This window comes from Lampetra planeri, chromosome 48 (genome assembly GCF_965212315.1).
Source record: "Lampetra planeri chromosome 48, kcLamPlan1.2.h2, whole genome shotgun sequence".
In the NCBI taxonomy this organism is placed as follows: Eukaryota; Metazoa; Chordata; class Hyperoartia; order Petromyzontiformes; family Petromyzontidae; genus Lampetra; species Lampetra planeri.
In genome coordinates, this window is record NC_136154.1 from 4,297,451 (window position 1) to 4,310,831 (window position 13,381).

The following is a 13,381-nucleotide window of genomic DNA, read 5'->3' on the forward strand; positions in this document are numbered from 1 at the left end:
GAGGATGGGAACAGACGGATAAATGTAGACGCGATAACGACGGCGAGAATGCGCATCACGACGGAAACAATGTGAGTAGGATGCGTTTTTATCCGCGTTCGTGAGCTCTCAGTGCCGTCGCTTGAAGGCGACAGAGCCCAACAATAGCCTTAAAAAGCAAACATTTTATCAGTCAACAATCGTCAACCGCATCACGGCCGAAAGAATGTACATCATGCATCAACGCGGGCGAAGCAACCAATTACAAAAATCATCCTGCCCCTCCCTTCCCCCTGTAGACTTAAAAGGCTGTTGGGGCAAGTATTATTATCAGCACAAACGCAAAGATCCCCCGTGTAGCCTTAACAGGCAATTTGGGGACAAGTGCTGATATCAGCACAAACGCAAATATCCCCCGTGTAGCCTTAAGAGGCTGTTAGTAGCGAATAGCGTCGTTTCTTTAGAACTGCTTGTTGTTGTGTTCAGTTTGTTGTCCTTCCCCCGCACCTCCAATTAGCGCGCTCAGCTACGTACGGTGCAAAATAAGTTCAACACGCACACACGCGCCTTTCAGGAATGCACCACCAACGTAAACCGGGGGGTAGTCGCTGTAGTCGCACTCTTTCAACGGTGACTGGACGAAAAGTAACCAAACGCGCACTACGACAACCCGGTAACACGGTGGACTAACCCATGACCCCAACATATCAGAGTTGTTCACACTCAGTTCTGTGACACAGCCGTGATGAACCACTCCCGTGAAAGATCGGGTATATTTGCTTTAAAACTTGTTATTCTCCAAAGCCCACGCGACGTGAGATTATTATTTTGGCAAGTGCAACAATAAGTTATTTGATCACTCTGTCTCCTGTACGTAATACAAAGCGAGGTGATTACTCTGATTAAAATTGACAAAACAAATTAAAACGTAAATAATTAAATTTTCAATTGTGAAAAGAACGTTAAAATGTTAAATGTGTAATGTTAACGTGATTAAGCGTGGATTGTAATTAAATATGATAAAACATTTGTTTGTTGTAAATGAATAATGGCTATTGCGATTAATAATTAATTATTTGATTATTCATTAGTATGGAGAGGGGTGGGGTGGGCAGTGATGCGTCTCGCTATAGCCTCTCGCTGCCAAATGTGTGTACAGGTACCTTCTCGTGGTCCCCCCCTGTTGATCACCGAGTCTGTGCACGCGATCGAACGTCCAGCGGTATAAATGGTCAGGGAGCAGATTCTGGCCCCGTAGCTGCAGTGTGCTGGGTCCACCATCGTGTGAGTAGAGCGGTACCTTGACTTTCGTCGCGTCGCTCTTTTCGGCCGTTTTCAATTATAACCACATTTCAAATTTCGTCCAGGCGCTTTCCTCTTTCGTCCGATTTTATCCCAAACCTTCCACGACGTTCGCGCCACGTGCCATCTTTTTCGTTCAGTCTTTGAATAGAAGTCGTTCCGTGAGCATACTCTTATATAAACGCGCAACTTTATCCATCTGTGATGAACGGTGCACTGTCGTTTTCATGCAAGGGGCGCTGCAAACCTACACGCCCCCTGCAGGAACGACGGAGGCACAGGGACAGACGTTCGATTACGTTGGAATGGATCTGCAGACGGCCGTCTTCTCGCACGGCCAGCTCTATGTCGCCTCATCTTGATCCCGCAATCCCAAACAGGTGAGCAGTGGCCCCTCCCACAAGCTCTCACTACACCGGCGCGTGTGAGCAGCGCGGAGGCCGGCAACCACCCTGTCCTTGCTCGCATTACACGACCCCCCCCCCCCCCCCCCCGATGAAAAAGCCAGCCATCCTCGGCTGCAAACAGAACAAAAATAATGCGAGCAACACACGACACAGTCATAAAAAGACACTGGAGAATATAGTATCAACAATTAACGAAATGAAAGGGATTTAGACCGCGTGCAAGTCGCCGGCCCGTCCCGCACGGGGCCGCCCCCCCGCGCGGACCGCGGCCGCGACAGGGTTTTAGGAGCGACGGGACTGCACTCGCCCGCCGCTGTTGGAGGCCCGTCACTCCCCGCGTCCCGTTCCCCAACAGCACTCGTCATCGAGTCCTCCCGCGACTGCGTCCGAGGTGGGGTTGTAGGGGCAGCGGGGTCAAATGTCCCCGTCGCCGTGGTAGGCCCACTCGGAGCATGAATCCCCATGTCCGGCAGGATCACAGCCGGTCCGTCTACAGGAGGCACGACAGGCGCGCTTGCAGGTTGAACAGGCAAGGTCAGTGGCGCGTTGGTCGCAACAGACACCGGCAAGGCAACATTAGGAGATGACGCATCTGTCCGCGGGGCCACATAGGGTTTCAATCGGGACGTGTGAACGTACCAACGCCGCGCGCCGAACCGAACACACGCGGACTGCGGACTAGGAACCTCAACAAGCACCACCGGCCCCTGCCACGGCCTATGCAACTTAGGGGAGGTCCCCACCGGTACCTGCGGGCAGTGCTGCCAGGCCATGTCCCCCACTCGCCAGGGGGACTCACCATGCGAGCGTCGTGCGCAACGTTCGTTCCGGGCCTGGGTCTTGGCAGTAGCCAATCGGGCCCCCTCCCGCGCCTCCGCCACGTGTCCCGAATGTACTCGGGGAGAGGTTTAACAGGACCCTTCACCCCTGTGCCCAGCTGCACGTCCACCGGCGGCACGTTCTCGCGGCCGTACATCAAAAATAAAGGCGAGTACCCCGTCGACGCATGTGGCGTCATACGGTAAGCGGAGAGCACCCCAGGGATATGCAAGTCCCAATCAGCCTGCTTTTCGCTAACCGTATGACAGAGCATCGCCGTCGGTCCGATTCAGACGTTCAACCATCCCATCCGTCTGCGGATGGTAGAGAGACGTCCGTACCTTCTTGGTCCCCAGTGCAGCGCATACTTCCGCCAATAATTTGGAAGAAAAACGTCGCCCTTGGTCCATAAGCAACCTTTCAGGTGCCCCTTTGTCCATTACATACCCGAACAGAAACGCCTCTGTAATAGACGCCGCTGACTGATCGGCTAAGGGCCAGGCCACCGGCCAGCGGGAAAGATATTCCACTCCAACCAATCAAAATTTGTTACCCCGAGCGGAGGGCGGAAAAGGTCCCAAAATATCCAACGCCACCAATTCATTAATGCGTGACACCTGTATGGACTGCACTGGAGGAACATATGGGTGTTTGGGTGGTTTCCGTCGGGCAAAGTCGGAGCACGCCCGAATGTGCCCGACGACATCAGTCGTCATGCCATGCCAAAAATAATCCCGTTGTAATGTCAACAAGGTTTTCTGCACTCCGAGATGTAACAACTTCTCAGAATGCAGTATCCGTATCAATTCATATCGCAGCGATACCGGCACAACAAGACGCCAGCGATCATGCATGCCTTCTCCCCACATCAGCAAGCCATCCCGGAGAGCAGCTCCCGGCGTCCGATCGGACAACGGGCTACCGCCCGACCCCGCAAGGACCCCAGCGAGTCATCGAGCAATTGCTCAGGGACCCATACCGAACGTGGCAGATTCAAAACCCCATCCACCGGCTCTGGGCACGCGGGAGTCTCAGGCACCTGCACCGCGGACATCACCGGCCGCGGCGGCAGTGGAGCCCGCGTGCACCTATTCGTGCCTGCAGTGCAAGCGCAAGGGGACCCCAGGGGCAATCTCGAAAGTGCGTCCGCGTTCGCGTGATGCGATCCCTTCCGATACTGAATTTCAAACGAAAACTCATGCAGGATTTCCAACCATCGTGCCAATTGGCCAGACGGTTGATCAACCCTCAGAGCATATTGCAGAGCCGCATGATTTGTGCGCACAATAAACGTCCGACCGTATAAATACGGCCGGTATTGGCGTAGAAAATGTACTATGGCCAACAGTTCCCGACGAGTAACGCAGTAGCGGGTCTCCGCCGGAGACAGCACACGGCTTCCGTAAGCCACTACGCGTTCGACACCGTTCCTAGATTGGGACAGGACGGCCCCAATTTCCGTGTCACTCGCATCGGTATCCAGGATAAATGGCCGAGTAAAATCCGGATAGTCCAGCGTTGGTGCCGAGGCCAACCGGTCACGTAGGCCCTGAAATGCCGTCTCCTCCGCCGGTCCCCAACTGAACTGTCGGCCCTTTGCCGTAAGGAGGTGTAATGGCCTCGCGATTGTGGCAAAGTCCGGTACGAACCTGCGGTAATAGGACGCGAACCCGACGAACCGGCGCACGTCCCCCACTGAGGCCGGAGTCGGCCAGTTTCGGACACACGCCGTCTTCTCCGGGTCCGTGGCCACCCCATCCGAGCTGACTATATGGCCCAAATAGCACACGGATCGCTGCAACAGGTGGCACTTTTTAGGCTTAAACTTTAAATTAGCGGAACGCATCCTCACAAACACCGCGTCCAATCGCCGCAGATGCTCGTCAAACGTGCGGCTGAAGACGATAACATCGTCCAAATGTATTAGACACGTGTCCCACTGCAACCCGGTCAACACAAGTTCCATCAATCGTTGAAACGTCGCTGGGGCGGCGTTCAACCCCATGGGGAGACAATTAAATTGAAACAAGCCCTGCGGCATACGGAAAGCCGTCTTTTCCCTCGAGGACTCATCGAGGGGAAGCTGCCAAAATCCCGATGAAAGATCGAGAGTCGAAAAAATTTTAGCCCCAGACAAGACATCGAGGGAATCGTCCATACGTGGCAGGGGGTACGCATCCGCAACCGACACTTTATTCAACCGACGAAAATCGACACAAAACCGTAATTTCCCATCCTTCTTCTTGACAAGGACCACTGGAGCACCTCACGGACTGTTTGACGGGGAAATAATGTCGGCGGCCAACATATCCTCCACCGCGCCCCGTATGTGATCCCGCTCCGATGGACTCAACCGATGCGGGTTCATCCGAATCGGAGTGGCATCCCCTGTATCAATATGGTGGGAGAACAGAGTAGTGTGTCCCAAATCGAAATCGTCCGAACTTAAAACGTCGGAATACTTCCCCAACAGCGTGCGAAGCGCGAACCGTTGGTCCCCAGTTAAAGACCCATTTTCCCCGCACAATTCTGCAATCCAGCGATCGTCCTGTGCCATGGAGGTCGAGACCCCCCCTACGAGGCCCCAAAGGCCCCCATCGTCATGGGCTGTGAAAGCAGTCGTAGCATGAGCTAAAACCGTTCCGGCCCGCACACTAACATTCTCTGCCGTCCCATTCAATACCTGCAAAAACTGGGGTTGCCCGGGCCGAACAATCGTCTGCGCCCCCACTAACGTCAAGCCCCCCGTTACCACATTGGACGGCGACAACAAGACACCTGCTGCCCTCTCGATTCCCGGGAGTGGTTTCCGATAACGCAGTGGAATAAGCGTTTGCGATCCAGGTGGGACATCAACCAATACCTCGGAGAGCGCCTGCACCTGGTGGTCAGGAACGGACTGGCCCCAGGGTGATGGTAAGAAGGCAATCTGGCGACCCCCCGGTAATTGAATACAATTCTGATCCACCCTAATCTGAATGGGCATTCTCGCCAGAAAATCCGTTCCCAACAAACAGGGCACAGCGAGGGACCTAGAAATTAACACCGTCCCAGATACCGACACCCCCCCAACCGCTATGCTGGCGTCTACCTGACCCACAATGCCCATACTACCCCCATTCACCGCTATGCACGAGTCATTAACAGGTCGCACCCGCTCCGGAGGAATGGACAGAAGGTGAAATATGACGTCCGAGATAATAGTTGCGGACGCACCCGAGTCCACCAAAATACGCACGTCCACTTCTTGGATGGAACCCGGCACAGTGGACGACCCAGTAGCGGCCGCAACTACCCTCCGTGCCAATTTGCGCCACTCCGTGAGCGAGCGACGCGGCTCTTCCCGCTCTCCCCCGCTAGTAACATTATCCGGACCCCGCGGCGAAAGTGATGCATGAGGTGACAGGCCTTGCCGGGTGTCTGATGCGTACCGACTTGCCTGTCGTGGTTGTTCTTGACTTGTCGCAGCCTTGGCAGGGGCCTCCTGCTGGAGCGGCGGGCGAGGGCGAGCCCAACATTCTCTGGCAAAATGGCCCCGACGGCCACAGCGGAAGCACAACAGATCGGGCCGTTGTCTGGCCCCCCCCCTGTCCTGGCGATCACGCAACAATGGTCCCGGCCCCAACTCCGCACCCCCGCGAATAGGCGGCTGGGTCGCGGCTGCCGTCAACTCCGCAGACCTCCTCTCGTCCGGCACGTACACGGCCTTGGACGGGTCCCATCCCGTGGCACCGCCCTCGATCTTGGGGCTCCCCGTCCAGGCTGTTACTTGCTTCCAACGGCGCAGGTTGAATTGCGCGTCCAGGCACTTAGCCGCTATCCGGGAGGTCAGTTGTTCGTGACCGCACACCGGCATAGGAATGCCCAAGTCCCTGGATTGCTCCAACATCTTCCCTAAAATCAAGGGCTCCAACAAGTCCGGCTCCGTGTCCGGGTATGCGGCCATAGCCAACTCCAGCACAGCACCCCGGAAAGCCACAGGAGATTCCTCCGGAGCCCGTTGCCGTTGAATGAACCTGCGATGAGCATCGTCCTGGGGCTCATAGGCCTCTGCCATCTCTTCAAAAACGGCCTTGAGCGTCGTCTTCCTTGTGGCTTTAATGGAGCGGAAAAAACGGACCGATTCGTCATCGAGGAGCGTCGGCAGGACTTCCAGAGCCTCCGCATCCGTACACTTTGCCGAGCGGACCGCCGCCTCGAAGCGGCAGGCGATCGCACTCCAGTCACCTCCAATGGAAAATTCTTTCAGCGTCGTCAGACGATGGCTGCGGTTCCCCGAGTCACCACAATCCGCTGACAGAAGTCGACAGGGTGACGAGACGACCACATCTTCCCGCGTTGACAAGACGGTAGCTGCACGCGGTGACAAGATGGCGGCACCCCGCGGTGACAAGATGGCGGCCTCCCGCGGTGACAAGATGGCGGCACCCCGCGCGTCGTCCACGGCCCCGCCCAAGATGGCGGCTTCCCGCGCTTCGTCCACGGCCCCGCCCAAGATGGCGGCATCTTGCCGCGTGGCGGAGAAGGCGGGAAGCGTCGCACGGGCCCCAATGGCGGACGGCTCCCCACTCGGTCGAACCGGCCTCGTCGTCACCGTCACCAGGGCGCACAGTTGTGTGAGTGTGGCCTGCAGCAACTCCAGTTGAGCCGTGATGTGTCGCCAGCCCTCCTCGGCGCCCGCTGCAGCAGACGGCCCCGCCGCTCCTACGACCTCTTGCACCCCCAGCGTGTCGCCTGTCAGCACCTCGCCTCCTCCTTCTGTCGTCGGGAACGCCGCTGTTGGTGGACTCTCGTCTTCATCGTCCGAGGATGGTGCAGGTACGATCCTCTTCTTAAGATGCTTGGACATCTTGGTTCACTTCTGACACCAGTGTAATAAAGGACTCTTTCACACTTCGTTGTTCTCCGTGTCCTTTATTGGGTTCTTCCACGCACCCGCTGTTCCTCGTTCCGGCCTCGCCTTCCTCACGTCCGTGCGCCCCGCGCACGCTCCCCTGTGGCTCTCGCCCACGCCGTCACCTGGCTCCCTTCCGTGTGCTCTCCCTCACCCGGCCCGGCCACACCGCCCTTTGGGTACTCCGCACACGCTCCCTTCTGTGTCTCTCTCCGTGCGATACCCGCACGCTCCCCTCTCTCTCTCTCCGTGCGATCCCGCACGCTCCCCTGTCTGGCCGCTCCCCACGCACGCTCCTTCCCGTGGGCGCCTATCCCTTCTCGACCACGTGGCAATGGCGCCACGGCTCCTTCCACCCTCCTGCGTGGATCCCTCTTTGATTCTGACTCTCTCCTCCCCTTCTCCTTCCGGCCCTCCTCTTATATCCCCCTCTCCCACGTGACCCAACTACACATTCCATCCTGCCTCTGCCTCCGCCCCCCCGTTCACCCCGCTCCCATTGGAGCGAGGTGAGCAGTGGCCCCTCCCACACGCTCTCACTACATTATAACCACAAAAAACGTTATTATGGACATGATATTTCATGGTAAAAATGTGGAAATTATGTTGTGTTTTCTGGTCAATCTGATCTAAACCGTTTCCAGATCATCCAAAATGTCAAAGCTCGACTCGGGTTTTGCATTTAGCAGATACAGCTGAATATCAGGAACTCCACCCTAATCTTAAAGTCATATTTAAAGCTACCGAATTTACGGGAGTCTAAATTAATAGCAGGAAATATTGCACATATGTATATGTGGCACAGGGTGTTAAGTAGAGGTCTGAGATAAGCCCCACTCCCCAACTCCGTTTAAAAAGTCACATCAGGGTGCAATACATTGTGTCCATAGGTGAAATGGGCTGGTTAGGACCAAGTATTTTACTTGCCAAGGCAATGCAATGCTGAGGCTCTGCCCCGCCTGCACGCATATGCAGTCTGTAACCCCGCCCCTTTGCTGGCGGCATGAAGCCGTCAGTGTCAGAGAGGGAACGATGGCGGCCGGCGCATGTGCAGTGACACGTGGGCTGAGAGCTAAGCATGGCATTCTGCTGTGTACACCTAAGTGTATGTGAGTAACCGACAGTGTACACCAAGTGCAGGAACTATAGCTACGATGTAGAAATCAGTGGGACAATGTGATACCGCAGCCGCAAAGCCGCTCTGCGGGCGCCCCACCTACGACTCCACCACCGCCAAGCGACGGGGCCGATGCTGCTTCCCCTTTACCACCCCCCACATAAACACACACTCACACATTCCCCCCCACATAGAGCCCCGAGGGGAGGTCACCTGGCCGACAGGTTTTCACCCAGAAGCCCTCTCATGAGGATAATCTTCACGGTTTCCGGCAGCCAGGGAATTGGGCGATGATCTCCCCCGATGCTAACCCGCACCGCGGCTCCGTGACTTGGGTTGAAATTACATGGTCACGGCCGGGCTGCCCAGCCACCGCGGTTAACACACACACCACACACACGGGTCGGCAGGCAGATAGGGGGCGGTGCCATGAACGGCGGGAAAGCGGGGTCGCCCCTCTGATTGGTCGGGCACTCGGCAGCAAACCGGTGCACTGACGTAGCTGCAAAGCAACGAACCGCGGTGTGGAAATCCCAGTGAGCCGATTGGCCAGTGAGTCGGCGCCGGGTTACCTTTGATGTAAGTAACAATAAAAGGGGCCGTAGAAAGGGAAAAAGGGTCTCTTGCTCCTCAAGTCAGCCATCGGGATGGACGGCTCTCCAGCTCAGCCACTTGGACGTCCATGCAACGAGTCGAGGTGTGCAGAAAGGACGGGCCCACCAGAGCGCCGTACGAGCCTAACCGTAAGTACGAGAGAGAGAGAGAGGGAGTTGGGATTTAACTTAAGAGTCTAGGGAGAGTAAGGCTAAACAGACCGGGTAAATCGGGGGTCAGACCATCGGGAGATAAATTAGCCCTGCCTTGCCGATTCCGACCTGATTCGGGGAATTGTGACTAGTGAACACGCCGGGAATAAAACGTTAGCGATCAATAACAGCCTCGTGTGGTTCCTACGAGTGTGTGGGAAGCACGTAGTGGTGTGTGCGCTCTTGCTGTATCGCGTGTGGTCGGTGCTCCGTGGGTACACGCTTCGTCCTGCGGCTGCGGACCCCGCGCTGCGTGCAGGCTAACACCCCTCGCGAACATCCGCCCATCTACAGCCCTTTAAACGATCTCTATTACACACCCCGGCTGCAACGCGTGCGCGAGTGACGTCAGTTGCCCTCCGGCCCCTGACCCCCCGTTTAGCGCGTGTGATTGGTGCGCAGGGGTGCGGCTCAGGGAGGAGAGCCGGCGAGCGGCAGCCCTTCTTCAGCCAGTGAGGACCTGCACAGCGGCAGCTCTCATGCGAGTGAGGGGTCCGGGGACAGCGGGCCCCCTCTGGCAGGCCCCTCGTTGGGAGGGGACCCGGCGGCCAGCGGCCCTAACAACAATGTTGCAATCTGTTATTATGGGAGTTATTTGCGACAAGTTAACGGGTCAATCATGGTTTGAAGCTTTCGTGACTGCAGGGGTTACCAGAAGATTTCCAAAATCTTAAACAAATATAAGATCTATGTTCGTTTCAACACAGTACACAAAATCTGTGATTTAATCTCATCTGTAAAGGATGTGATTCCTTTCGATTTAAAGCGTTCGTGACTGCAGGGATTCATCTTCTTGGTTCTTTATGTTTTGTTTTTATTATTTTATTATTTCCTTTCTACGTGACTTTACCGAAAGAACCAAAAATATGTGATTCCTGACATGCAATACCCTGGTGTCTACAAACTAAGTTGTGGTTGCGGCAGCAGTTACATTGGGGAAACGAAGCGACATGTCTCGGACCGCGTCCGTGAACACAAGGCAGATCTGAAACACGGTATGACCAATACCTCTGCCGTTGCCGATCATTGTTTTAATGCTGTTGGATCGCACGAAATAGATTTTTCCAAGACAGAGGTATTCTGCACACCTACCGGCTACCTTCACAGATTTGTTCATGAAGCAATCCAGATATATAAACACAGACACAACTTCAACCGAGAGGATGGATACAAACTGAGAAATCATTGGAAAGACTTTATTAACCAAGTAAAGTCTTAACTGACTGTGATGTTTCCATCCTACCTGCCTATCTCAGCTGTTACTTTCGACTCTGTCTCTCTCTATGCCTCTCTCTTCGATCTCTCGTGCTCACATGTCTTTTGCATTGCACTCTCATGCCTTTGGATTGCACTCTTATGGTCACATGTCCTTTGGATTGCACTCTCATACTCACATACCCTTTGGATTGCACCCGTTGGGTTGCACTCCCTCGTCGAGGAGGCCACTCTTCTCCTTTTCTACAGTTACATGCTAATCCCTCACATTAACATAGCCACTTCCGTGCCCTCGTCGAGGAGGCCGCTCTCCTATCTTACAGTTACATGCTAATTTCTCACATTAACATCACTAGCCCCGGCCACTTCTTTATGACCCTTGGGCTACACCAATTTCAAACCTTTTAAAACAGTCTGCCTCAGCAGCAAACCATGCTTTTCCACGTGATGATGGACGCTTGTGTTGCGCCCGAAACGTCGTGATTTATTTTATTTGATACCTACGTGACTTAACCAAAAGAACCAAAGAGTAAGTTAACGGGTGTGAACATACTGAAAGCAAAATGGCATCCGTAAGTTTTTTTAAAAGTATTACTGATTTAATATTTACATTTCAGGATTCAGAGTAACATTGCAACAAAGCTTAGATTATGAGCAAGAATAGTTTGTGAGTATGGCTATGGTCAACAGTACAGAAGATAGTTTAAAATGCTGTCATTAACGTATAAATAAATGTGCCGATAATGCTGCAAACTGTTACAGTAAAGACGTTGCTTCACAGGGACACAGTAACTGTATGAAATATCTTATAAATAGCTATGACCAGACCCATGAATGGCTTCTGAATGGTTTATTTGTATGACTAGAGTGGAAGTGGTGTTTATATTCATTATTAACAAGTCAATAACAGTACAGTACATTTTGCTTTAATGTGGTTCTTTGTTCAACGATTTGCTGTACTGTTATTACAATCGTGAGTTAATGTTAACGAGTTTAGTTCACAAAGGCGGTCATTATGTTGACGTATTGTTATGAGGGTTAACATAGTTGAAGCATGTTAATATTTGTTCATACTGTTAATTGTGTTGTATCTTTAGAGTACATCCTGGTTCTAAATATAAGGGCACTGTCAAATGGAAAGTAGTATTTTGGCGGGAAGTAACTTGTGTCCATGTTAACTATGACCACCAAGTCAGTGGCAGAGGGAAACATGGCATTCTGCAATGTACAGGTGTCCTAATGCTTTCCAACACGCGTTTGGCCCAGGAAGTGTCCAATTAGCGATGACAGGTTTTAAGCCACATGGCGAGATGATGTCACACGGCACAAAGCATGTGATTTCTTCCACAATGATCTATCATTTTAAGTGCTGATTTAAATCATCAAGGTTTGGGAACAACTTGGATCAATTTTACCGGTCATGGGGTAACTCTAAAATAGCTTCACATCTTGTAATAAAGTTTTGTTCATGTTGGGAAAATGTGCAGGCGGGGAGGAATGCTGGGTGTCTTTGCAAGTAAAATAAAACATGAAGCAATAAGAGAACAACACAGAAGGTGACACTGATAGAGAAGATCCAAGAGAGATGACTCGTGGTTTGGAGGTGTCGTCTAGAATGAATCTGGAAAGAATACCACAAGTTGTGTTACGCACACAATCACATGGAACATGAAATAGAGGAAGACCAAAAAATTTGCTGGATTGACGTGGTGAAAATGTATCTCTAACAAAAATGTCAACAAGGACGTTGTGAAGCTGGTAGGAACTGGAACAGGTGAACAGATCCCCTTCAGCTCCATAATCTGATTAGCACGGTTTGTCACGTACGGTGCGAAAGAAGTTCAACATACATCCATAAAGATGGTAGGGTAATAAAGGAGTGTATGTGGAATGCAGAATTCCGTTCCTGAAGAAGCTTCCAGCATGTGGAGTGAAACGTTAGACACCAAGCCGAACAAGTGGAACAACCCAAAAACATTGGAAAGCTGCTCAACACAATTACGGAAACCTGCAGAGTGGGACTTAATATATATTCCCAGGTTATGTGGAGAACACACTATAGACATGACCTCACTGTTGTATTCGATACTGAAGAAAGCGTCCGTCATGAGACGCATGTAGCCCCTGGAGCTTGTGATTCGGAATCTCTTGCTGGGATCATAGAAAAGCAGGTTGATTGCATTTCCATCGAGCTATAACACAACTGTGGTGCCACAATAATGTATTAATATGAAATGTAAACTATTTAATAACAGCCATTCTCACAGTCACCAATGAAGAGTGAAGGCTTCTTGCAGCATATAGGTCATGGGTAGGGTTTTAATCTCTGAAGTATACGAAAAATCGTGATATTAGCCGTACATTGCATGCTTTTTTTCCTGTGCATTACAATTGTGGCTGTAGATGAGTTAGAGTACATTACCTTGTTGTGGCTACACAGTACACTCTCGATTATCCACGTGCGGTTGATCAAATTTGTGGATGTATTAATTTGACATAAATTAACAACTCATGGATTTTCCCTTTAGCCCAACTTAATAATGTAAAACAGTTTTACTTTGCTATTCTTGTAAATGTTCATTACAAGTCATGTGCTTAAACCAAACAAATGTGTTCTGGTGAATCTGAAATACACGTGATCGCCTCTACAGTACAGTAGTTTCATATATTTACAAGAGTGGGTGGAGTTTCATTTTTATTAGGGTGGCTCTGCGATTCACTCAGTGGCCCGAGCCTTCTGCATGGAAACTGCAAAGTACTCATATTCTTAGGTTTTTTCGGTAAAGTCACGTAGGTAAAACATCAAAACTAATGAAAATAAAATAAAATAAAAACAAAAATC